This window comes from Callorhinus ursinus, unplaced genomic scaffold, assembly GCF_003265705.2.
Source record: "Callorhinus ursinus isolate GAN/ISIS: 27379988/994484 unplaced genomic scaffold, GSC_fseal_2.0 scaffold9, whole genome shotgun sequence".
In the NCBI taxonomy this organism is placed as follows: Eukaryota; Metazoa; Chordata; class Mammalia; order Carnivora; family Otariidae; genus Callorhinus; species Callorhinus ursinus.
The window spans coordinates 11,736,149-11,760,185 of NW_027397071.1; the positions used below are offsets into that span (position 1 = coordinate 11,736,149).

Here is a 24,037-nt window from a genome sequence, read left to right on the forward strand (position 1 = left end):
GGCCACTAAGATTTTATTGTGCATGCAATAGGAAACCTCCAAGGAGATTTAAAAAAAGAATGACATGACTCAATGTATAGTTTTCGTATCTCTCTTCTTGCATCTTGGTGGTGAATGGGTTGGAAGATGCACAAGTAGGAGCAGAAAGATCAGATAAGAATCTAATGCAATAATTCAGATGGGAGAGTATGCAGCTTTACGTTAGTGGGGGGCAAAGGAGGTAAGCAAACAGATTTGGGGTATATTTTGTGGGTAGAATCAATAGACTTTGGTTATGGATTAGATAAGGATGTGGCAGATTGCATTTTTCAAAGACGAGCAGAACAATACCTCATACCCTGCATTCTTCTACAATGTGGTCCTGAAAGCCTCTCATTAGTAAGTGTAGTCTGATTCTTCCCCCTTTCAGCCAAAGCGAGCACAAATGTGCCTTTGTCAACCAATTGGAGAACAGCACAAATGATGCCATGTAACTTTCAAGACTAAGTGATAGAGACGGTATAATTCCAGCTTGCACTGCGTTGAATAGTGTCACACGAAAATTCATGTCCAACTGGAACTTCAGAATGTGACCTTATTTAGATATAGTCTCTGTAGATATAATTAGTCAAGATGAGGACATCATAGATTATGGTGGACCTTAGTTCCAAGATAGCTGGCCTCCTTAAAAATGAGAAGACACAGACACACACAGAGGGGAGATGTCCATGTGGCAAGGCAAGCAGAGATTGAAGTGGTGCAAACCTAAGGGACACTGAGGACTGCCAGCAACTACTAGAAACCAGGAAGAGGCATGGGAGGATTCTTTCCTGGAGCCTTCAGAAGGACTACAGCCTTGCCAACGCTTTGATTTCAGACATCTAGCCTCTAGAACTGGGAGAATGAATTTCTGTTTTAAGCCACCCATTTTGGGGCATTTTGTTACAGCAGCCCTAGGACACTGGTACACACTTTGTTGGCTATGATGCTCACGTTTGAAGCTCTGAGCTTTGAGGTTGTAAGTTCAACTACTCTGTGTCCACCATGCAACAAGGAAGTTCAGGCCGCATGGAGAGATCACATGAAGGTGCTTCAGCGAACAGCCCAAGCTGAGGTCCCTAGTGATAGCCCACATCAACTGCCAGACATGTGAGTGGAGACTCCTCAAAATGATTCTGCCCCAGCTTCAAACTGCCCCCAGCAGTTGAGATCTCCCAGCTGAGATCCTAGATATTATGGAATCGACAAGCCATCTTTATTGTACCCTGCCCCGGTCCCTGATCCACAAACTCTTTAAGCATAGTAAAAGGATCATTTGTGCCACTAAAGTATGTGGTGGTTTCTTATGCAGGAATAGCAACTGAAACAGAATTTTCATTCCAGAATTGAGTTCTGCCATATCAAAAGCTTAAAACATTTGGGACTGGGCAGTGGGAAGAAGCTGGAAGGACCTTAAGGAGACAGTTGGTCAGAGTAAGTGAAAGCTAGTGAAGGTAGTAGAAGTTAGAAAGACCTTAAGGAGACTTTAGTGAAACCAGGGATGACAGGGAGGAAACTGTTACTGGAGGCTAGGAAAAAACCGACCTCTGCTTTAGAGTGGCAGAAAGTCTGGCAACTCCCTTGCCTGTATTGACATGGAAAATAAAAAATGAGCCTAATAAACTGGTGAATTTGTCTAAGGATATTTCTCAGGCAGGATGCTGAAATTGCCAATCTGTTTCTTTTAGCCATGTGTAAGGCACAGTCAAAACATATGAGGAAAGGGGGTTCTGGCCAACTTTCAAGCAAGCTTTAAAGAAAATATAAAAAGCCTCACTGGGTTTGAAAAAACAAAAACAAAACCAAAAAACTTTTTCATTCAGCATCTCCCAGTAGAAAATTCTCAAAGTGAGACAGGGCCTCAGTGTGAAGACCAAATAAAGACCTGTTAGGAAAATATCTCATCATTAAGATGAAGACAAAAGTGTGACTCTAAAATTTTTCATTAAAACTTCAGAAAGATATAAGATGATGCCTCATAAACCTTTCAAATATATACAAAGGCTTCTGGATTTAAGAGCATGCCTTTTTAAACATAGGCACCTAGACTCTTAAGGGTTTGTCTTATAGCAGCTTCACAGGGAGTCCATGGGAGAAAAAGGCATAAATTGAAGAGATTTCTGGGCATGTCTCTTGTCTAACATACTGGATTTCTGTATTGATACATCAGAGGCCAAAAAATTTTAAAGGAACTGTATTAGCTTGGGCTGAAAGGAGTAGATACACCATAAAATGAAAAGGGTTTGTTTGGTCTTTCGATCCATGAACTACTTTGGGCGGGACACAGGATGACTAATCTAGTCAGCTACAAACACGGGCCATTTCTTATGGAAGGCAGAATAACTCAGGGAGTAAAACCAAATGCTGAAGAAGGTGGATCCAGCAGGTGGGGAAAGCAACTTCTAAGAAGCAGATCTGAGGCCCTATCAAGTAACTGCCAAGAGGTGCCCAACTGAATTTCAGAACTGCTGTTGGACAGTGACCCTGTGTGCCTCTTATTCCTCCTTCCCTTTTTTAATGAGAATATTTATAGTGGTTATCCTATGCCTGATCCCCACTGCATGTGGGGTATATGGGAGGAAGATCTTTGGAGTCTTTTACTCACAGCTCTTCAGAGAATGAAAAGAACCATGCTAGAAGAACTGCATCTAAGGAGGCTCATTGGCCCCTGGAACTGATTTCGATGACTGCATCCTGGACTTCAAGTAATAAGGTGAGACTGGGAATTTTGAGGGAGGGGTCAGATGTCTTTTGTGTGTGGAAAGGATGTGAATAGTTGTGGACAGGGGGTGGACAGTGGCTGATAGTATTTACCAAAAATGGCTACAAGATCTTTCATCCCACACTCTCTTCTTTACCTTGTGCTACTGAGTTTAGAGGTGATTTTTCATACAGCAATAGTACTCAGATCATAAAGATGAGAGAAAGAGGGAATCAAGGAGGCCCACTAGACTTTTGGCTTACGCAAATGGGAGAATGACAATACCACTTGCCGAGATGATTAGTAATTGTTGTTGAGTGAAGAGAAGGGAAGTGGGCAGAATGGTAAATCACAGTTGTTGTTTGGCCAAGTTATTTCTGAAATGTGTATGAGACATTCAAATGTAACCTCTTTAGAGTTCATTCAGGATTCTGAAACCACAGTAATACTTTTATAGTTGAAAGACCTTACCAGTGACATTTTTATGAAGCATGGCACTACAAGCCTATTATGACATTAACAAAAATAAAAGATTGATGTCATCCAAATTACATAATCATCTGAAACTAATACAACTAAGCATAAGCTGCCCCACATTTTTAATATTAATGTTTGTTACTTGAAAGGTCACCATTCTGGCCTAATTAAATAAGTGAAAAAAGAACTTCATTCTTTGAAAACCGTTGAGTGTTTGAAGTGGAAAAATATCTCTAAACAATCACGCTTGCAAGAAAAAACACAATTTGAAGTTGACCTAACTGGTCACTGGCCAAAAATCAAATCTTGGACAGGATTCCAGTTTCAGTCATTTGTAAATGACGGCTATTCAAAAATGGTGTTCCTTAATGGGATGCCAAAAAACCTTAAACACTGCAGTATGCCAGATACAGCCATAAAGAACAGAAGTAGCTGCTTTGCTTCACGGCATTAATCACAGGAACCAGACAAGAATAAACAGCAGTTGGGTGAGGGGGCACCCTATGAATAAGGATAATAAATGTTTGTGATAACCTCTTCCACCAGTGAATTAAAGGCCTTGAGAGACATGGAAAAGTAGAGCAAAAGAATCAATTCAATCTTCTGTTACCTGTGTTGACGAAACAATGTGCAATCCGTATGAAACCTCTACTCAGAAACAAACCATCCCAGTCTGCCAGACACCATGCTTCTGGTTACAAGTCACCTTGATACCATAGAAATTTCACTTCATTTTTGGATGTTGTGATTGATCCACAACACTAGATTCACTGTAATCTTCAACAGAATGCCATTATTTATTTAGGGAGCAACTGAACAGCAACAAATCAGCTGGTGGGAGAATGAGTCTTGGACTCCTCTGCTCCCTTCTCTCCTGAGAAGAATAAAAGCTGCCATCCACAAGATGTCCTGCTTCCCCTTGGTCAATGCACCAGAGGTTCCAACTGAAGGTGAGACTGCAGATCAGAGTCCCCTGTGCAGCCTGCACCTCAGAATACTGGAGAATTGCTGAAGTACATAAATAAAGCCCGACAGCCCCTACGCCAAGGAAATGGCGAGCACTTAGAAGGTTACTGCAACCATGGGATATTAAGACTATAGGCCAAGGAAAGAAGGATATTTGATCGCTTTTCTTGTACTTATCACAAGAACTCTAGAGGCCAGCAGAGCTCTACCCGCATTAAGACATCAATAAATATTTTTTTGATAATGATGGGATTAGAGCTTATAAGAAAACATAATCTTTTCTTGAAAAAAGATTTTATTTATTTATTTGAGAGGGAGGGGGAGAGAGAGGGAGCGAGCAAGAGCGCAAGAGCAGGGGGAGGGAGAAGCAGACCCTTGGCTGAGCAGGGAGCCCGATACAGTGCTTGATCCCAGGACGCTGGGATCATGACCTGAGCCAAAGGCAGATGCCCAACCAACTGAGCGACCCAGGTGCCCCAAGAAAATTTAATCCTAATTGGTCATTGCATCTGAAGAGAAAATTCAAAGCAAAATTTCATTACTTGGATTTGACCATCAAGAGGGGATTTATTACCAGCAGTATCTTTTAATCTGTGGCATGTTCTGTTGCTAGGAAATTTCTCTAAAATGAGATTTAGGGAGACTCAAATGCTGTACTTGTGCCTGCATTTTTTTTTCCACTCCCTCCTCCTTCCCATTCCTAATGTTAGATATAGATCATAAATAAATGTCTCGTTTTGCATTTCAATAAAATGTATTTATGTATTCAAATCTTTCATCAAATGTTAAAGCTTTAAATATTTTAAACACAAAGGGGAAAATCACATTGGTTTGGGGATTTGGGGGTGTTTAGGATTTTTTTTAAGAGGAATTTCGAACGGTGCAGGACACAATCTAGGACAGCAATCAAGCATAATTCCCCTAATAATTATTATTAATATAAAAAATTGGGGGAATATGGAGTGTTCTCCAGTATTTTTTCACCTAAAGGAGACAACCAGAATGAGATGCAAATCAGGGCTCTTATCTAATGAATAATTCAAATGAGCGTTCTGCATATAGCAAGTCAGTCTGCAGGAATTCTCTCTGCCTCACCTCACATTTCTTGTGGATTTAAGCACTGTGTGTCACAAGAAATTAGAGAAAGGAATTGCCAAGTAATGACAGAGCCTTGGAGCCCCAAGTCAGTGTAGACAGCAAGGACATTAAGATGCATGGTACAGCAAGGGAGGGAGCTGACATCTCATTAAAATGAAAATGTTGCTATTTTTCCTTCACCTAGTTAATGGAGTTGTATGACACTGTAATCTGTGATTATTTGTGTGGCTATTACTTAAAAGAATCCGCAACAACACTTCTTTGGAAGGGTTCTGGAAAACTTTAAAAAGCCATTATCTTCCCAACCCCTAGTAGGGGAAAAAAAAAAACACAAAAGTATTTTACTTTCTCTTTTATATAAGTTAACCAACCCTTAAGATTTTTCAGTAGCATGACAGAATCCACTTAAAACTGTGCATTTATGCAACTTTCTTGCTACTTGAAAGGTACTCAATTCCCCAAATAACAATGGAAAACAAACCCTCATTTACTCAACACATAATCAGTTGATGTTAACCATGGGTGTGCTCACAGTTCCTTTTCAGTCATGGGTTATTTCACTGCAACATATTTTTGATTTAGAATTCACTGCCATTGTCTCTGGTTTTCCAAGAAAGTTGTCCTGAATACGGAGTTATTTTCCTTGTATAACATAACTATACATGCCTCATGCTTTCTGTTGAATCATTTGCTCTGCTAGTCCTAGATTTTAATCAATCTTAAAGAGTGTTTGACTAATCTTGTGCAAATGTGATACACTTTTTTTACCAAAATATTTAGGAGAGCTTGAGGCACAAGCAGCCACATGGCAGAGGGAAACCTGCAGCACAGTCCTTGAGCTATTTGTTTCTAGCCATCCTTAGGGTTACCTCAACATATAGAAGTGGACCTAAATCAAGCACAATGCTTAAATATTTTTGTTGAAAATTGTTTGACCTATGTTGCAAATCCCATGCCCCCCAAAACAAGCAATCCTGACCACATAGTAACCCAGTTAAGACAATGACCACATATATCCATTATTATACTAAGCAATCATTGGGTCACTTCTGCACTTTAGCTTGGTAGGTTTTCCTCTAAGTTTCAATTTTGGAGAAAATACCCAGATAACAAAGCTTGCTAAGAACTGTTATGTAAAACACACATAATAAGACTCCGAGTTTTAAAATAATGTTAAAAAATAAAGGAAATACCTTTAGAGTTCGTAATTTGTGACATTTATTTGAAAACCTGAGAACATTTTTATTTACTTCATAGGATTTCTATAGTACTGTTTCATATACTATAAAGTTGTTAGTGAGTCATAAAATATATTTAGTAAATCTTGATCAGAATTTTAATATCTAAAATAGAAAGAAAGATATAAAATTGGTTTGTATATAGTATGGCATTTTGTGAATTTTTATTTCTGTTAAATGCATATTTATGTTTATATGTGTTTACTGAGTCAATGTAAAATGCATTACCGTTAATTTTAGATTAAAAAAATGTGAAAGCTTGTGCTCTAGGGCCCTTCATCAAATCATCTAACATTCACATTGACATTGGGAAAGAGCACAGAGAAGCAGACCAGCTTAATTATTATGCTTACTAAGTCAAAGTGTTGATTGAGTCTTCCATACCAGTATAAAATACAAGTTTTGTGAAATTCACAACCTTATAAAAATGCAAATACATTTTCATTTCTTAATGGGCTCTTCAAAGAGAAGCATGCACTTTACCGCATTTCCTATCTTTTTCCCAAGGATGGGTAACAATTCATGTTCATGTTTTTGGAAAGGAAAATATATGGAATTCTCTGGAGTGTAGCTGGTAAGAGTTAGAAAAAAACCTTGAGTTAATTGTCTGGACAAAGGTAAGGCTCCTGTGTGGATATTGTAGTCTCATAGTGGAGCCTTGGTATTCTTGCATATCAGACAGTCATCACCAGACATGCTATTTCCTAAAGCCAAACTAGGCCTATTCCCTCACAGTGCTTCTAGTCAAAAATTCTTGAAAAGAGAATCAAGAAGTACACACAGGGAAATGGAGGTAATTCAGGAAATAGAAAAGGACATTAAAATAATCAGATTCATCTACTCAGAGATTCAAGAATGTTTTATATTTGTAAAACAAGAACAAAATATTTTGAGAAAATAGGGGGCCTGGTGGCTCAGTCATTAAGTGTCTGCCTTCGGCTCACGTCATGATCCCGGGGTTCTGGGATCGAGCCCCACACTGGGCTCCCTGCTCAGCGGGAAGCCTGCTTCTCCCTCTCCCGCTCCCCCTGCTTGTGTTCCCTCTCTTGCTGTGTCTCTCTTTGTCAAATAAATAAATAAAATTTTTAAAAAAATATTTTGAGAAAATAAAAATCAAAACAATAATTTATTATTGCCAATTTTTTAAAGATCTGTGAGAAATAAATGCCTTGAAAAATATCATAAAGCAAAAAGACAAAATAATGGAATATATGTCTAAAAAATAAAAAAGATTAAAAAATACATATAAAAGCAATTCAGGTATTCAACTTCTAGGAAGAATGAGTGAAGAACAGGAAGGAGAATTTATTAAAGAAATAATTGAGGAATCTTTCCCACAAGAAGGATATGAGTCTTTGGATCCACCAAGTTCCCAGCATAACAGATGAATAACCATCTCAATACATAATCATAAAATTTCAGAACTCCAAGAATAAAGAGGATGTTCTAAAATTCTAAAATGTGGTATATTATCTTATTGTTCCTATTTATTCACTGTCCCTCTCTATATGGCCCATCCCTCAGGGCCCTTCCCTGAGGCTCCTTCCTATGGGATGAGGTTGGGGGGGTGGTGGGATGCTAGAGAAAGACTCTAGGAAGGAATGAATCCTGCTCCATTGGTGTCAGGCTTGGACATGTGACTGGTCTGAATGTGAGTGGAAATAACATAAGCAGGAGCTTTAAGTGTCAGCGTTTGGTTCTATCATAGTTCCTTTCTCTTGTCAAGAGTTGAGCATCCTGGTAGGGATACTTCTTTAGTCTAGATTCCATACTTAGAGGACAAATGAGGCCAAGATAGAGATACCCACAGCTAACATGTGACAAGGTACTAAGATTTTGGTATTATATGTTACCATGGTCTAACTTAGTGCCACAAGAGAGAAAAAATATGTCAAGAAAAGAAAAAATTATATGCCCCTCAGCAGCCCTATACCTTTAGAATTGTAAACAAAAATATTTTTAATTTAGAATTTTATGTTCAACCTATCAATCACAGTGAGGGTAGAAGAGGGAAATTTTCAATCACACAATACACTTTTTATTTGTTAGTTACTTGAACCTATACTCTAGCAAAATGAAGATAAAACAAAAATTACAAAGACATGGGGTTCAGGAAACTGTGGGTCCAACCTAGGAAAACAATGAAAGGAAGCCCTAAGCGTGGAGTTGGACATGTGGGAAAAGAGATCAATCTGCATGATAAATGTGAGGAAATGTGAAGAAAAATAGACAAATAGTGCAAGAAACAAAGCAAATAAAAACTCACAAGATCTAATGCACAGCATGGTAACTATAGTTAATAATACTGTGTTGTATGTTCAGAATTTGACAAGCTAGTAGATCTTAAAGTTCTTAGCACAAGAAATAAACAGACTCTTAATTATAGAGAACAAACTGATGGTGACTAGAGGGGAGGTAGGTGGGGGGATGGGTTAAATAGGTGATGGGGATAAGGAGTGCACTTGTTGTGATGAGCACTGGGTGATATATGGAAGTGTTGAATCACTATATTGTATACCTGAAACTAATATAGCAGTGTATGTTAACTAACTGGAATTAAAATAATAACTTAAAAAATAAAAAAATTAAAAAGTACTTATCATAAGAAAAAATTATAACTATGTATGGTGATGGATGTTAACTAGACTAAAAAAAACTCAAGAAAAATATGGGCTATTTATGAATCAGTGTAAAATATGCCGTATTTTTCAGAGCTGATGACAGTTGAAGAAAGAAGTTATGTGACACTAGCACTGATCTTTCTCCTTCAAGTAATTCAAGGATTATGCCATTGGACCAATGGAGAAGAAATTAAAATTATAGTTCTGCACTTAACTTGACAGTGAGAAATGTTTGCATAGTCATAATAATGTAAATTTGGTTTACTGGCTTTCAACTTAAAGAGTCAACCTAAGAATATAGCATAGAAGATTTTGTTGTATTTGCAAGACAGAATGAAAATGTCAACACTGTAAATGATAATGTAAATAAAAGTATAGCTGACAGAACGTGCGATATGGAAAAGAGGAAGAAAAGGTAAAAGCAGTGAAGGTCTCATCTTACTAAACAGAAGCGTTGAGAAATATTAACTGGGTCTCTATACCACTCAGCTTCAGAGGGTGCAACATTGTGCTCTTGAAAGTTGGTTGACCAATAATTTATTATTTTTTCAAGATTATCATGTATGACTACAAATAATCACATGTCAAGAAATGGAAAGAAGAGAGGGGAAAAGGCAAATTATATACCCGAGGTATAACGCCATCTTTAAAACAAAGAGCCAATAGATATTGCCTAAAATTGATAAGTCAAATAAACAAAAATATAACTATACCTAGAACTATGGAGAAAACTGCTAGAAGTAAATTAAAAACAGTCTTCTTAAAGTTGCCTTAGACATGAGAGAAGAGAGGAATGGAACAGGAGACTGCTTTTCACGGTTCTGTAATGCTCTTACTTGTTAACAGGTGCAGGTAGTATTCTGCGGAAAATGAAACTTAAAAAAGATGGGGTAAGGGCAATAAAGGCCTGAAAACTAGGGTAAAAAGTCACTGGAAGTTTGGAAGCACACGAGTAACATAATGAAAGCAAGGATTAGAACCATTAAAATGGCAGCTACCATGAATAGAGGTGAGACGAAGGAAGAATATTTAGAAAATTGCCTTAGATGAATGGTTCTCCACTGGGGCAATTTTGCTCCCCAGGGGGACATTTGGCAATGCCTGGAGATATTTTGTTTGTCACAACTGGGGGTGTGTGCTACTGGTTTCCGGTGGTTAGAGGCCAGGGATGCTGCTCAACAGCCCACAATGTACAGGACAGCCATCTACAAGGAATTAGCCAGCTCCACATGCCAATTGTTCCATGGTTAAGAAACTCTGCTTTAGAGTATGGATGCTTGTTCAAATGAGAGGTAAAAAGGCACCAAACTAGGCAAATGGCAATAGGAACTGAATGGAAGAAACAGGAGGAAATGGCAATTGAGGCAACCTGGGTGTGGTATATGAAAATTAGAAATCTTTGCAAATATAGATTATGAACAATTATATTGTTTATCCATTTTAATGAATTCCCTAATGTAGTACAGCGCTGTATTTAACCTACAGATTTTCAGTATACTCCCATTTAGATAAGCACCATAGCGTCCTTGAGCTTTACTGTAAGAGTACATGCAATTCATTCCTGTCAACTAACGCACTTAATGGTGATGTTAAGATTTGCACTTTGCTAATAAATGAGTATAGGCAACCCTTAAATGCCTTAGCTGAAAATCAATACAACTGAGTTATTTATAAGAGTTAATTCAGTGAAATTCTTTCTCCAAAGCATCTTGGATTCAGATACTTAAAGTTATGCTTTTCATGTCTATGAAAACGCCTAGTGATTTTTTAAAAAGATTTTTTATTTATTTATTTGACAGAGAGAGAGAGAGAAAGCACAAGCAGGGGGGAGTGGCAGAAAGAGAGAGGGAAGAAGCAGGCTCCCTGCTGAGCAAGGAGCCTGATGCGGGGCTCAATCCCAGGACCCGGGGATCATGACCTAAGCCGAAGGCAGATGCTTAACCGACTGAGCCACCCAGGCATCCCAAGAGTAAAGGTATGCTTTTCATGTCTGTGAAAATGCCTCGTGATTTTTACTCCAATTTCAGAAACCAATAATATATACAGTAGACCCCCCTTATCTGTGGCTTTGCTCTCTGATGTTTTGGTTACCTTTGGCCAACTGCAGTTTGGAAGCAGATGACATCTTCCTTCTGACATATCATCAGAAGGTCAGTAGTAGCCTAACACTATGTCGCAATGCCTACGTCATTCCCCTCACTTCATCTTATCACATAGGCATTTTGTCATCTCACATCATCACAAGAAGAAGGGTAAGTATACTCCAATAAGATATTTTGAGAGAGAGAGAGAGAGAGAGAACACATTCACATAACTTTTATTATGGTATATTGTTGTAATTGCTCTACTTTATTATGAGTTATTGTTAATCTCTTACTGTGACTAATTTACAAATTAAATTTACCATGTTTAGGAAAAAATATTGGGTTCAGTACTATCTATGGTTTAGGCATCCACTGGGGGTCTTGGAACATATCCCCCACAGATAAGGAGGGACTCCAGGGTCTCCCTTATCAAATGAGTTGCTGAGTGCCATTGAATGGGGGGAAAAAGGGTATCCATAGGGAATGGGCAACCATTTGGCTTTCCCTTAATAATTATCCCCTACCATCACTCTACTCTATAAACCATTAGTTTCTTTGCAACAAGACTTTATTTTATAATCAAAAGCTGCAGCTTTCCCATGCCACAGAAAGTTCTTTGAGGGTAGGAACCTTGTCTTATTCAACTTCCTTTTCCTCTCAGTGCCTGGCCTTGAAAATAGAGGGTCCTCAATAAGTAGCTATTGATTTGTACTGAATTGCTGAATTTAATTTCAAACCGCCCCCAGCAAGAATCTGTACTTGTCAACACTAAAATTACTTATGATCCTATGCAGAATATAACCAACTGACAAAGTTATGAATCTTTCCAAAACTGGCCTTAGAACTTCTTGTGGTTCTCACCATGCATATTGTAAATGAGTTTGGAATTTGCATGCCAAGTTGAAGTATGGTGCCCTAGAGAATTTCTATGATTGATCTCATTCAAGCAAATTTACTCATTGTCCCCCAATATCTCACTATAATTAGAGACTGGCATTTTGTTTCAAATTATGTAATAGTTTTTCATAGAAGACATCTGTCTTGTAACTTGCCTAACTCTCTTAGGAAAACAAACAAACAAACAGAAAGGAAAGGGAAAAACAATACCTCAGTGACATTCATTACACCAGCATGTTTTCCAATGCTTTGAAAGGGAGACTCTGAGCATTGATTGCCATTGAAGTGAGACCTAAAGGATATATCACAGTTCTGAAAACCCCACTTAATGTTCTTATAGCTCTAAGAAATCTAGTCATACCCTGATGGCTACCTAGGGTAATAATCAATTTCTCCTATCAAGTTCCCCAAGGCAGTAGCCTGGTGTGTGCTAGGACCAGTAACCCTTTGCAGGTTGTTGAATTCTATAATGCCTCTTGCTTTCCAACACAAAATGAGCAAGGTAGAACATACCAGTAGGTAGAGGTCCTTCAAACCCCAGGATAGACTTGAAAAGAAACCTCACACTCTGCTTGCAGTATAGTTGTACTTCAGTCATCTCAATAAATTGCTTCTTCTTGAGTTTGGAATTTTTATGAAGCATTCTAGAAGAACTACTGTGTTGAGGTCTGCTGGGCAAGTACAGCTTAGCTGAGAAACTCAGAGAGCACTAGCTGAATTTGAAGCCAGGATTATAAGTGCTCTTGAATACTTAGCGATATTCCAGCATTTATGCATTTAACAACCATATATTAGTCAAGTAAATTAAGTAAAATATTTACATTGCAAAAATATACGTCAACATTTTGAGGTTCATTCATTTATTCATTCATTCAAGCAACCACTGTTTATTAAGTATCTGTTATATATCAGGGATGGTACTAAATTCTATGAATATGGCTGAATTATCTTTGCCTTTGAACAATGTATAGGCTAATATTTCATTCTCGAATATAAATTTGCATTAAAATTACCTGAGCAATTAGACAATCTGTGAACTTCATCTCCAAAGACAGGCCCCAAACCCTGGCATTTCTTTTTCTTAAATATCATTTTAATTTGTTTAGTATATTTTTCAAGTGCTTTTTATTTTGTGAAAGCATCTGTCATCTCTTAAGCCTGTGAAATGTAGTCACTTCAAGGGAAACAAGCTCAAATTTACTTCCATTTCACCTAGACCATAAAAGTCTCTAATTATTAGAAATGTTAAATATAAAATTAAAAGTAAAAGAATCTTGTTATAAAACAGAATATGCAAATACATTTAAATGATTGATTTTTAATATTTACATTTTTCAAGAATATCTGCAAAGCAGTAGTGTATAATGGTTAAGAAAACAACATTTGGAATCATATATTTGGCTTTGAGTCACAGTCAGCCATTAATTATTTGCAGTAGAAGCCCAAGCTTTCAAGTGTAATAACTTGAAGTTTAATAACTTTGGTAGGATTCAAACATTGGCATTTCTTAAAAACATCCCAGCAGAGAGTGAGGTCCTTACTCTAATAGGTGACTACACAAACAGGAGATCATAGCACAGTGCTATTACAGGCATAGACAAGAAGTTTTGGGAGCACTTTGGAAGGCCATAAAAATCAGCCTTGCAAGGGCAGGGGCAGGGAGTGGTTAGGGAAAGCTTCAGCAATAAAAATTGTCTATAGCTTACTGTAGTTTCTACAGAAGAACAAAAGTCCTTCTAAGAAGGGTCAGAGAAGAAGGAGGGAGATGAAAAAGCAAAGAATTAAGAAAATAAGCCAGAAGGCATGTATATTTTAGCACAATAAACTAAAGGACAAACATCCAACCAAATTGCTGGATTCCACAGTGGAAATTCAAGGAATTCAACTCAAAACATTAGCAGTGTGTCCCTGGACAAGTTACTGGACCTCTTTGATTCTTTTATTCATTTATAAATTGAGGACAATGATAGGTACCTCACAGGGTTATTATAAAGAACAGAAAATGTAGCATAAAACACTCAATAAATGCCATCATTAAGTAGAGATGATTCACATGCAGATACTATTCAAATATTGTTGTAGTGATTGGATTAAATGTTTGTTTAGAAGACTGAAATCTCAAGATCAAATAAAAACGATCTTGACATACCTTTCTGCAGTGAGATACTACTGTTTATGACACATTAATCCTGAACAGGACTCAATTTTCTTCTCCCAATAGTAGTATTGACTAGTGTAATGTAGTGATTCATCAAGATCGGAAAATTCTGAAGGAATTAGAACAAGATTTAAATTCCACAGAAAATGAATTCTAAAACTCAAATCTCTCTTCCAGGACAAAGAATAAACACTCAATGTGACAATGAAGTCTTTTGATGCCTAAGATCTATCTTAGAATGGTGGGCAAGAATAAAGGGCTATGATTATTTTCTCATTTTATTTCATTGCTTTAACTAAGAACTTCTTAAACATCTCACACTACTTTCACCAGATCGATATGGTCTTCCTTAAGATCCAGAGAGCTGTAAAACCTTTACTTCCAAGGTAGCAGGTGTGTTGGAACATTATTGAAAGATGCTGGGTTTGGCATATAATTTTTCAGGGAAAGCAGTGTTCTAGGTCATATTTCGTTGTCAAAGAAACATTGGCCCAATTCTTCTTCCCTGCCCTAAACAACAAACAAACAGAAGTATGGGATATTCAATTCATCTATTACTGAAAAAGAGAAACATCAATCCCTTTCAACCAAGGCTTTGAAACTGGTATTATTTTTTTTAGATTGTATTTATTTATTTGACAGAAAGAGACACAGCGAGAGAGGGAACACCACCAAGGGGAGTGGGAGAGGGAGAAGCAGGCTTCCCGCAGAGCAGGGAGTCCGACGAGGGGCTCGATCTCAGGACCCTGGGATCATGACCTGAGCCGAAGGCAAACGCTTAACGACTGAGCCACCCAGGCACCCCGAAACTGGTATTTCTAAAGAATTTCAAGTCTTTCTGTATTCTAGACTATACTGTATCCAACCCTAGAAATAAAAAAAAAAAATTAAAAAGCATAAAGGGGTAAAAGAAATAGAAATAGATAAAAAATGGATAATAAATAGAAAATAGAAAAGACTTCTATAACAGTGAATTATGAGGAGATTTTTAAGGTGCACTGAAAAAAATGCATCCTGGCTGGATATATCTCAGTAAATCTTTAAAGCGCTGCTACTTTTATTCTTTGATAAATATCATATAATGGCTTAGAAGTGAAGTATAATTTCAATTCCTACTACAGAGCCATTATGATGTTCTTGTGGACCAGTTAATTTATTACTGAGCTCTCCTGTACCAATCTCATACCAATCTGGAAACAGAAAAGTCTTTTCTTCTGAATGAGGTGATTTCTCTAGAAAGTCAGCTGTTCTCAAAAGTCAAGTTCATAGTATAGAGATTGCAGAAGAATACTACCAAGTTCTCTACTTTAGAGTTTCCAAGAAAAATTATTTTAACATACCATAAGCATTCTATCACACACCTATTGCTTTTAAAAATGCTAGGGTGCAGTTTTTTGTTTTTGTTTTTGTTTTTTATTTTTCAAGTATCAATTAGTGAATTTATGTTTTTGAAAGTCCCCAGCGAGAGGATATGGAAAAAGCAGTCTATAATTTAAGGCAAACCCTTAATCAAATTGATTTCACCAAAATTCCATTTCCTTTTAGGACAACTTTTAAAAAGCAAAGCCAATGGTTGCCACATTCTAAGAATAGCTGAACCAAATGACTGGCCACTTTTCTTTCCTAGCGACAGTATAGTTAAGACAATTTTAAGTCTTGGATTCTGGAATTTTGGCTTCATGAATTATGCCATAGCATACAAGCTAAACATCAGAAGTTTAAACCAGACTGCCAAGATTTACGCTAATCGTGTGGCTTTAGGCAATGATACAACTTCTCTGTGCTCCACCCTCCTCATTTGAAAAATAGGGCAATCACAATACCTAATTATTGGAGTTGTTATGAGTTAGTAGATTTAGAAGTTCTTACAATAGTGCCTCATACATGGTTGGCACTCGTTAGAAGTTAGCTTTTAATATATTATTGCTACGTCTCCAAGAATTCTCCTGGTAGAGTATAGGTTTTGGAATTAGGGATGAACCCCACATCAGTCCTTACTAGCTTTGTGATGACAGAAAAAACTATTTGACTTCTTGGAGTCTCAGTGTTCTCAAGACTAAAATAAGGACAATAATACCTACCTCATAATTGTTTGAGGATTAAACAAGCAACAAGCAAAATGCTTGCTGTATAGTCAAGTGGCTATCTGAAGAGCATATAACAACTAAAGCAAATAAATAGCATATATACTAGATTGTCAAGTTGGTAAAAGAAGGAAAGCAAGAGAGTGAAGAATTAGTTAAAATCTGGTTCTAAAGACTCCTGGACTCTCATCCACCATCTCCCTTCCTTTCCCCACTCCCCCAGAAAACTCCAGGCTGTTGATAAAAGTATTTCTATGTCCCTATGCGCAAGTGAGACTAGAAAATCAGTGATGAGTATAGTTCAGCCTTGCACAACCGTACTGACCCAGACAAGGTTAATCATTGTCACTTTAGAGTCTCTGGAAATACAGTGGGTCTTCAGAAGATGGGTGGTCACTTAAGTCTATGAGGGGCGGGGAAATGGAGTTTAAAGTGACAGATGCAGCAGGTGTGTAGTGACTAATGCTGAGAACTACAGCAAGTCACAGAGCCCCACAGAAGCTTGGCAAAGAACAACCAGAGAGCCTCTGAGCCCCTGCTGGGGCACACAATAGCAGACCAATGCAAGCTTTGGAGACTCAAAAACAACCCAGTGTCTTTGACGCAGCCAGACACATTGAGGGAAGAAAAACCTTAATCCCAAATCTTAAACCTCTTTTCAGCGCCTTCTGCCAATGATTTTGAGAAGACTGTGAAAGGCCAGTGGGGAGGAAAAAGAGATGTTTGCTAGGAGATAGAAGAATCTAAGTCCAAAACTCAGAGCTGGTACAGAATGGATAGAGAAAATCAGGAAGTGTTGTAGTTAAACACGTACATAATGAGAAAAAAAATTTAAATATTTGCTGAGCATTTTCAAACATCAATAACCCAGCCATTTATATTTTTAAATATTAAAAAGGGCACAGAGTATGATATTGATTTGAAAATACAGAAATGTCATGCTAAAAAATGTATCTGGTTTTGAACTGACAAAATAAGACCAGTCAATCTGATTTTATTCATATACTAAGGTCCACATTTCAACATAATGAAATTTTGTCTTATTAAAATGTGGGTTAGGACACTCAATATTTGTATGGTGCAACAAGTAATAATGGCCCCATTATTAATTGCCTACTTTTATTAAAAAGTTCCAAAAAAAAAGGAGTTGAGAGCCTAGATATATTTTATAATGCTAAAAACAGTTGTCTATTATTTTATTTTGGGGTCAGCAAAGATTACTTGATAAATTATAATGTGTTTTCTAAACCTGACCTATAATAGCTGTTTTTAAAACAAAACATAAATAATACCAAATGGTACATCCAATTAATTCATTTCCAACTGGTTTTGATTATCAGCATCAATAATTATGTTCAGTTTGTATCTGGTTATTAACCTTAATGATACTCTATCTGCCATTTAAGTAAGTACTTTTTTACCAACATCATCAGTAACAATAATTCTTGCTTATAATTAGTTGATTTGTCATTCATTAAGGCTGTTAAATTATCCTATTAAATCATCATCTACAAGATGATCATAAAGATAAATAAAATATTGCATGGGTACTGAAATTTGTCGCTCACTTGAATTTTGAAGTATGACATAGACATGCCCCCCCCCAAAAAAGAGAAATGACTTATTTATCTTCTTTAGGCTCTAATACCCCTTTAACTTCACTTCCTTTAGGTCTTAAAGTATATTTTTATGTAAGACACCTAAATAGCTAAACACTTTGACAATGGTTTTCTTAATTTTCTTAAAAAGCAGATGTGATGGTCTTTTTCAAGTGTCAACTCACTAAGCTACAGCCACCAGTTATTCAAGCACTAATTTAGGTGTTGCTATGGAAGTATTTTATAGATGTAATTAAAGTCCATAATCAGTTGGCTTTTAAGTAAGGGAGATTATCCTAGATAGTCAGGGTGGGCCTAAACCAATCAACAGAAAGGATCTAAGAGCAAAGTTAATGCTTTCCTGAAGAAGAAGAAATTGTGTCTATGGAGAGGAACTTCAGAACATGCTTGAGAGTTCAAGCCTGCCCTTCTGACAGCCTGCCTTATAATTTCTGACTTGCCTAGCCAGCCTCCATAATCACATAAACCAATTCTTTGCAATACTTTTCTTAATATATATCTCCTACTAGTTCTGCTTCCCTGGTTGGACTCTCATACAGCAGGCTATTGCAAAGTGGCTTGGGTGTTGTATCAGAAAGAAGAGAGAGTAGAAAGTACTCCTTGACCTAAAATGGATAGCTTACCATTTAAAATTTTATTAGCAGATAGTCATTTACTTCTTTGTGTGATCCTATAAAAATGTAGATGCTTCTAGAAGGGGTAGCAGCATAAACTATTCCTATTAAGACCCCCACCCCTTAGAGGTTCCCAATTTCCACATAAGGCACTAAGAGGGTGAAACCCATGAAGGACAGTTGTAAAGACCAGGTTGTAGAGTACCTAGCAAATGAAAGTGTTGCTACCTCATAGCTTGGCCAAGGGCCAGTCCTGTCAGAACTAGTATTGCTCCATTCAAATTACCATAGATTCCTGCTCAGTTATAAACTTGCCTTCTTCCAGGCAGGAAGACCTTACAGAAATGTACAGTCCATAGGATTCCATTATTAAAAGGACAATTACACCATGTTTCAATTTGCTCTGGAAAAAATCTGGGAAGAATTACAAATACATGGAGACTAAATAACATGCTACTAAATAATGATTGGATCAACCAAGAAATCAAAGAGGAAATAAAACAATTCATGGAGGGCTAGTGCTCACCAAGGCCGAGGCCCTACCTGCTGGCAAGACTGAGCCCCACTGCATTATACTTTATTTTGTTCATGGTTTTGCATAGACTGAAGTTTTGTGGATTAGGCTAAACTCTGGGCCTCCTCAAAGAGGACCCATTTATTTATTTATTTTTCTTTCCAAAATGGCAGCCTCCAGCTGTACACAAGTGTTAGTTCTGTACTAGGTGATGCTGAGAGAGCAAGCATTTCAGCACCTATAATTATAGAACTTATGCTGTCAGGAGGATAAGACAGTTGCTTCAGAGAAATTAAGAATGTAAAGGATCCCATAGAAACTCAAACCCTAGTGAACAAAGTCAAAGGAGACACTGGAGTAATTCACTGACAGCTCCACTTCGGCCAACTGTATTTGACTGACAAGCCTATCACTGAGAATCAAGAGAAGCCCAGGACTTAGGGAGCCAGGACCAGCCACCACTGCAGCTGTGGACCACCTTCAGCATTCATTCTGCTGTGGGGATGGGGGCTCCCAACAGACCACCAGTGGCCTCTTACATCAGCTTAAAATAGCCTCTTTCTCTGCCTACCCTGTAGCAGCTGATAAACAGAGTTGGGTTTCCATTCTTCTGCAGCCTTAGTGAAAAATGATGGCTGTCTCTCTCTCCTTGGTTCAAGTGTTAAAATAAAGAGCTAGAGCTCACTCAGAATAATGCTGTGTATTATTATGTCTCCTCTCCATCTCACCCCTCTTTTGTATCTCATTACCACTTGTTTAGAGCACCTCCACACTTTGTTTCTTCATTGACAATAAACAGGACTGTCTCCCCCCACCCAAAAAAATACATGGAGACAAATGAAAATGAAAACACAATGGTCCAAAATCTTTGGGACACAGCAAAAGCTGTTCTAAGAGGGAAGATTATAGCATTACAGGCCTTTCTCAAGAAGCAAGAAAAAAATCAAATAAACAACCTAACCTTACACCTAAAGGTGCTAGAAAAAGAAGAACAAACAAAGCCCAGAGCTAGTAGAAGAAAGGAAATAATAAAGATTAAAGCAGCAATGAATGAAATAGAAACTACAAAAACAATGAAACCTGGATCTGGTTCTTTGAAAAGATAAACAAAATTGTTAAGCCTTTAGCCACACTCACGGAAAAGAGAGGGAGAGAGAGAGAACTCAAATAAATAAAATCAGAAATGAAGGAGGAAAAATAACAACTGACACCACAGAAATACAAAGCACAATAAGCAAATATTATGAAAAATTGTGTGTCAACAAATTGGACAATCTAGAAGAAATGGATAAATACCTAGAAACATATAATCTTCCAAAACTGAAACAGGAAGAAATAGAACAGACTGATCACTAGCAATGAAATTGAACTGGTAATAAAAAAACTCGCAACAAATAAAAGTCTAAGACCAGGCGGCTTCATAGATGCATTGTACTAACATTTAAAGAGTTAATACCTATTTTTATCAAACTATTCAAAAAATAGACGAGGAAGAAAATCTTCCAAATTTATTCTATGAAGTCAGCATTACCTTGATACCAAAAACAGGTAAAGACACTGCAATAAGAGAAAAATACAGACCAATATCACTGATGAACACAGGTGCAAAAATCCTAAGCAAAATATTAGCAAGCCAAATCCAACAATACATTTAAAAAAAAATCATTCACTACAATAGAGTGGGATTCATTCCAGGGATACAGCATGGTTCAATACTTCCAAATCAATCAATGTGCTACCTCACATTAACAAGAGAAAGGATAAAAATCATATAATCACCTTAATAGGTGCAGAAAAAGCATTTGACAAAATACAACATCCATTTGTGATAAAAACTCTCAACAAAGTAGGTTTAGAGGGAACATACCTCAACATAATAAAAACCATATATGAAAAACCCACAGCTAACATCATATTCAATGGTGAAAATCTGAGAGTTTTTCCTCTAAAATCAGGAACAAGACAAGTACACTCTGACCACTTTTATTCGACATAGTACTGGAAGTTCTAACCACAGCAATCAGGTAAGAAAAAAAGGTCAAAGACATATAAATTGGTAAGAAAGAAATAAAACTTTCACTATTTGCAGATGACATGATACTTTGTGTAGAAAACCCAAAAGACTACACCGAAAAGCTGTTAGAACTGATAAATGAAGTCAGTAAAGTTGCAGGATGCAAAATTAATATAGAGAAATCTGTTGCATTTTTATACATCAATACTGAAGAAGCAGAAAGAGAAATTAAGAAAATAATCCTATTTGCAATTACACCAAAAAGAATAAAATCCTAGGAAAAAACTTAACCAAAAAGGTGAAAAAGAACTGTAGTCTGAAAACTATGAAATGCTGACTAAATAAACTGTAGATGACACAAACAAATGGAAATATATTCCATATTCATGGATGGGAGAATAAATATTATTAAAATGTCTATACTACCCAAAGCAATCTACAGAATTAATGCAATCCCTATCAACATATCAACAACCTTTTTCATAGTACTAGAATAAATAATTCTAAAATTTATATGGAGCCACAAAAGACCACGAATAGCCAAAGCAATCCTGGGAAAGAACAAAGCTGGAGATATCACAGACCCAGATTTCAACATACACTACAAATCTGTAGTAATCACAACAGCATGGTAATGGCACAAAAACAGACACATAGATCAATGGAACAGAACAGAGAGTCTAGAAATAAACCCACACTTAAATAGTCAATTAATCTACAACAAAGGAAGCAAGAGTACACAATGGAAAAAAGGCAGTGTCAAATGTGACTAGGAAAACTGGACAGCCACATGCAAAAGAAGGAAACTAAACATACTTTCTGATATCATACACAAAAATAAACTCATAATGGATTAAAGACCTAAATGAGAGGGGCGCCTGGGTGGCTCAGTCATTAAGCATCTGCCCTCGGCTCAGGTCATGATCTCAGGGTCCTGGGATCGAGCCCCACATTGGGCTCCCTGTTCAGCAGGAAGCTTGCTTCTCCCTCTTCCGCTCCCCCTGCTTGTGTCCCTCTCTCGCTGTGTCTCTCTCTGTCAAATAAATAAATAAAATCTTAAAAAAAAAAAAAGACCTGAATGTGAGACCTGAAACCATAAAACTCCTAGAAGAAAATAAGTAGTAGTTTCTTTGACACTGTCCATAGAAACATTTTTCTAGGTATGTCTCCTCAGGCAAGGGAAACAAAAGCAAGATTAAACTATTGGGACTACACCAAAATAAAAAGCTTTTGCACAGCAAAGGAAATCATCAACAAAACAAAAAGGGTACCTAATGAATTGGAGAATATATTTCCAAATGATACATCTATAAGGGGTTAATATAAAATACATAAAGAACTTACACAACTCAACACCAAAAAAAAAAAAAAATCCAATTAAAAATGGGCAGAGGACCTGAATAGACATTTTTCCAAAGAAGATATACAGATGGCCATCAGACACATGAAAAGATGCTCAACATCACTAATCACTGGGAAAATGCAAATTAAAACCAAAATGACATATTGCTTTATATCAGTCAGAAAGGCTAAAATCAAAAACACAAGAAATAACAAGTGTTGGTGAGGATGTGGAGAAAAAGGAACCCTCATGCATTGTTGGTGGGAATGCAAATTATTATAGTCAATGTGACAAGCAGTTTGGAGATTCCTCAAAAAAGTTAAAAATAGAATTATTGTACAATCCAGTAATTCTACCACTGGGTATTTACCTCCCCTCCAAAAAAAACCCCCCAAAACAACAAAGACACTAATTCAAAAAGATATATGCTCTTTTATGTTTATTGCAGCATTATTTACAATAGCCAAGATATGGAAGCAACCCAGGTATCCACTGATAGATGAATAAAGATGTGATGTGTATATATATGTACATTTATATATACTATGGAATACATATACTATATTAAAAAAGTGGTATATATACATATATATGTATGTGTGTGTGTACACACACATGCACACACACACTGGAATATTACTCAGCTATAAATAAGAATGAAATCTTGCCATTTGCAACAACATGGATGAACCTAGAGGGCATAATGCTAATTGAGATATGTCAGATAAAGACAAATACCGTATGATTTCACACATATGTGGAATATAAGAAACAGATGAACAAAGGAAAAATAACAAACAAAAGCCAGACTCAAATACAGGGGACAAACTGTGGTTGCCAGAGGGGAGGTCAGTGGGGGGATGGGTGAAATAGATAAAGGGAATTAAGAGTACACTTATCTTGATGAGTACTGAGAGATACATTGTTGAATGATATTGTACACCTGAAACTAATATAACACTGTATATTAATTATACTTCAATTAAAAAAGCTCTAAAATACTCTATAAAATCCACCTACTCAAGAAAACAGAATTTGATACATAAACTACTGGGCCAAAGAATATATGTCTAGATTAACCCCTTTAAAATGGCTAATTTTATTTTTGCCATACCAATAAATGAGGGTATGGGTTTGGTAGCAAAAAAGGTCAGCCTGCAGATATGGAGGACTCCATGATGGTTTTGGAAAATTCCAGACTGGCAAAAACATGATGCATATTTAAAATTGGTTAATTTGATCAATTTTTTAGATATTTAAGATATTTCTATAGATTTTGTTGCTGGTCATTTCTATGATCAGCCCTCTATGGTTGAGAGACTGACAGACCTGTACCAAGATTGGAGGACTCAGCTAAATAGAACAGAGATCAAAGATACTGCCATAGATACGAGAAAAATTACACTATGTGCTTGTTCTTATGTTCATCCAGGTTGCAATTCAAAAGAGAATGATTTTAAAATAGATTTGGTACTGGGTTTATTTTGTTGACCTTGGCAAATGTCACCTCAATGTTGTTCCACTTCTATTTTTCCTCAAGGGAGCAGAGCTGCTCATGAGCAGGTGAAGGTAGAAGCACACGGTCAAGTTAG

The 24,037-nt window shown here is 37.0% G+C and overlaps 1 protein-coding gene and 1 pseudogene across 9 annotated transcripts in view; one reads left to right on the forward strand and one right to left on the reverse strand.

The window, feature by feature from the left end:
• Window positions 1–24,037, reverse strand: part of NTNG1 (netrin G1) — a 320,260-nt gene that overhangs the window by 268,729 nt on the left and 27,494 nt on the right. The window lies entirely within an intron of this gene.
• LOC112824626 (LYR motif-containing protein 4 pseudogene) lies at window positions 19,256–19,530 on the forward strand (annotated as a pseudogene).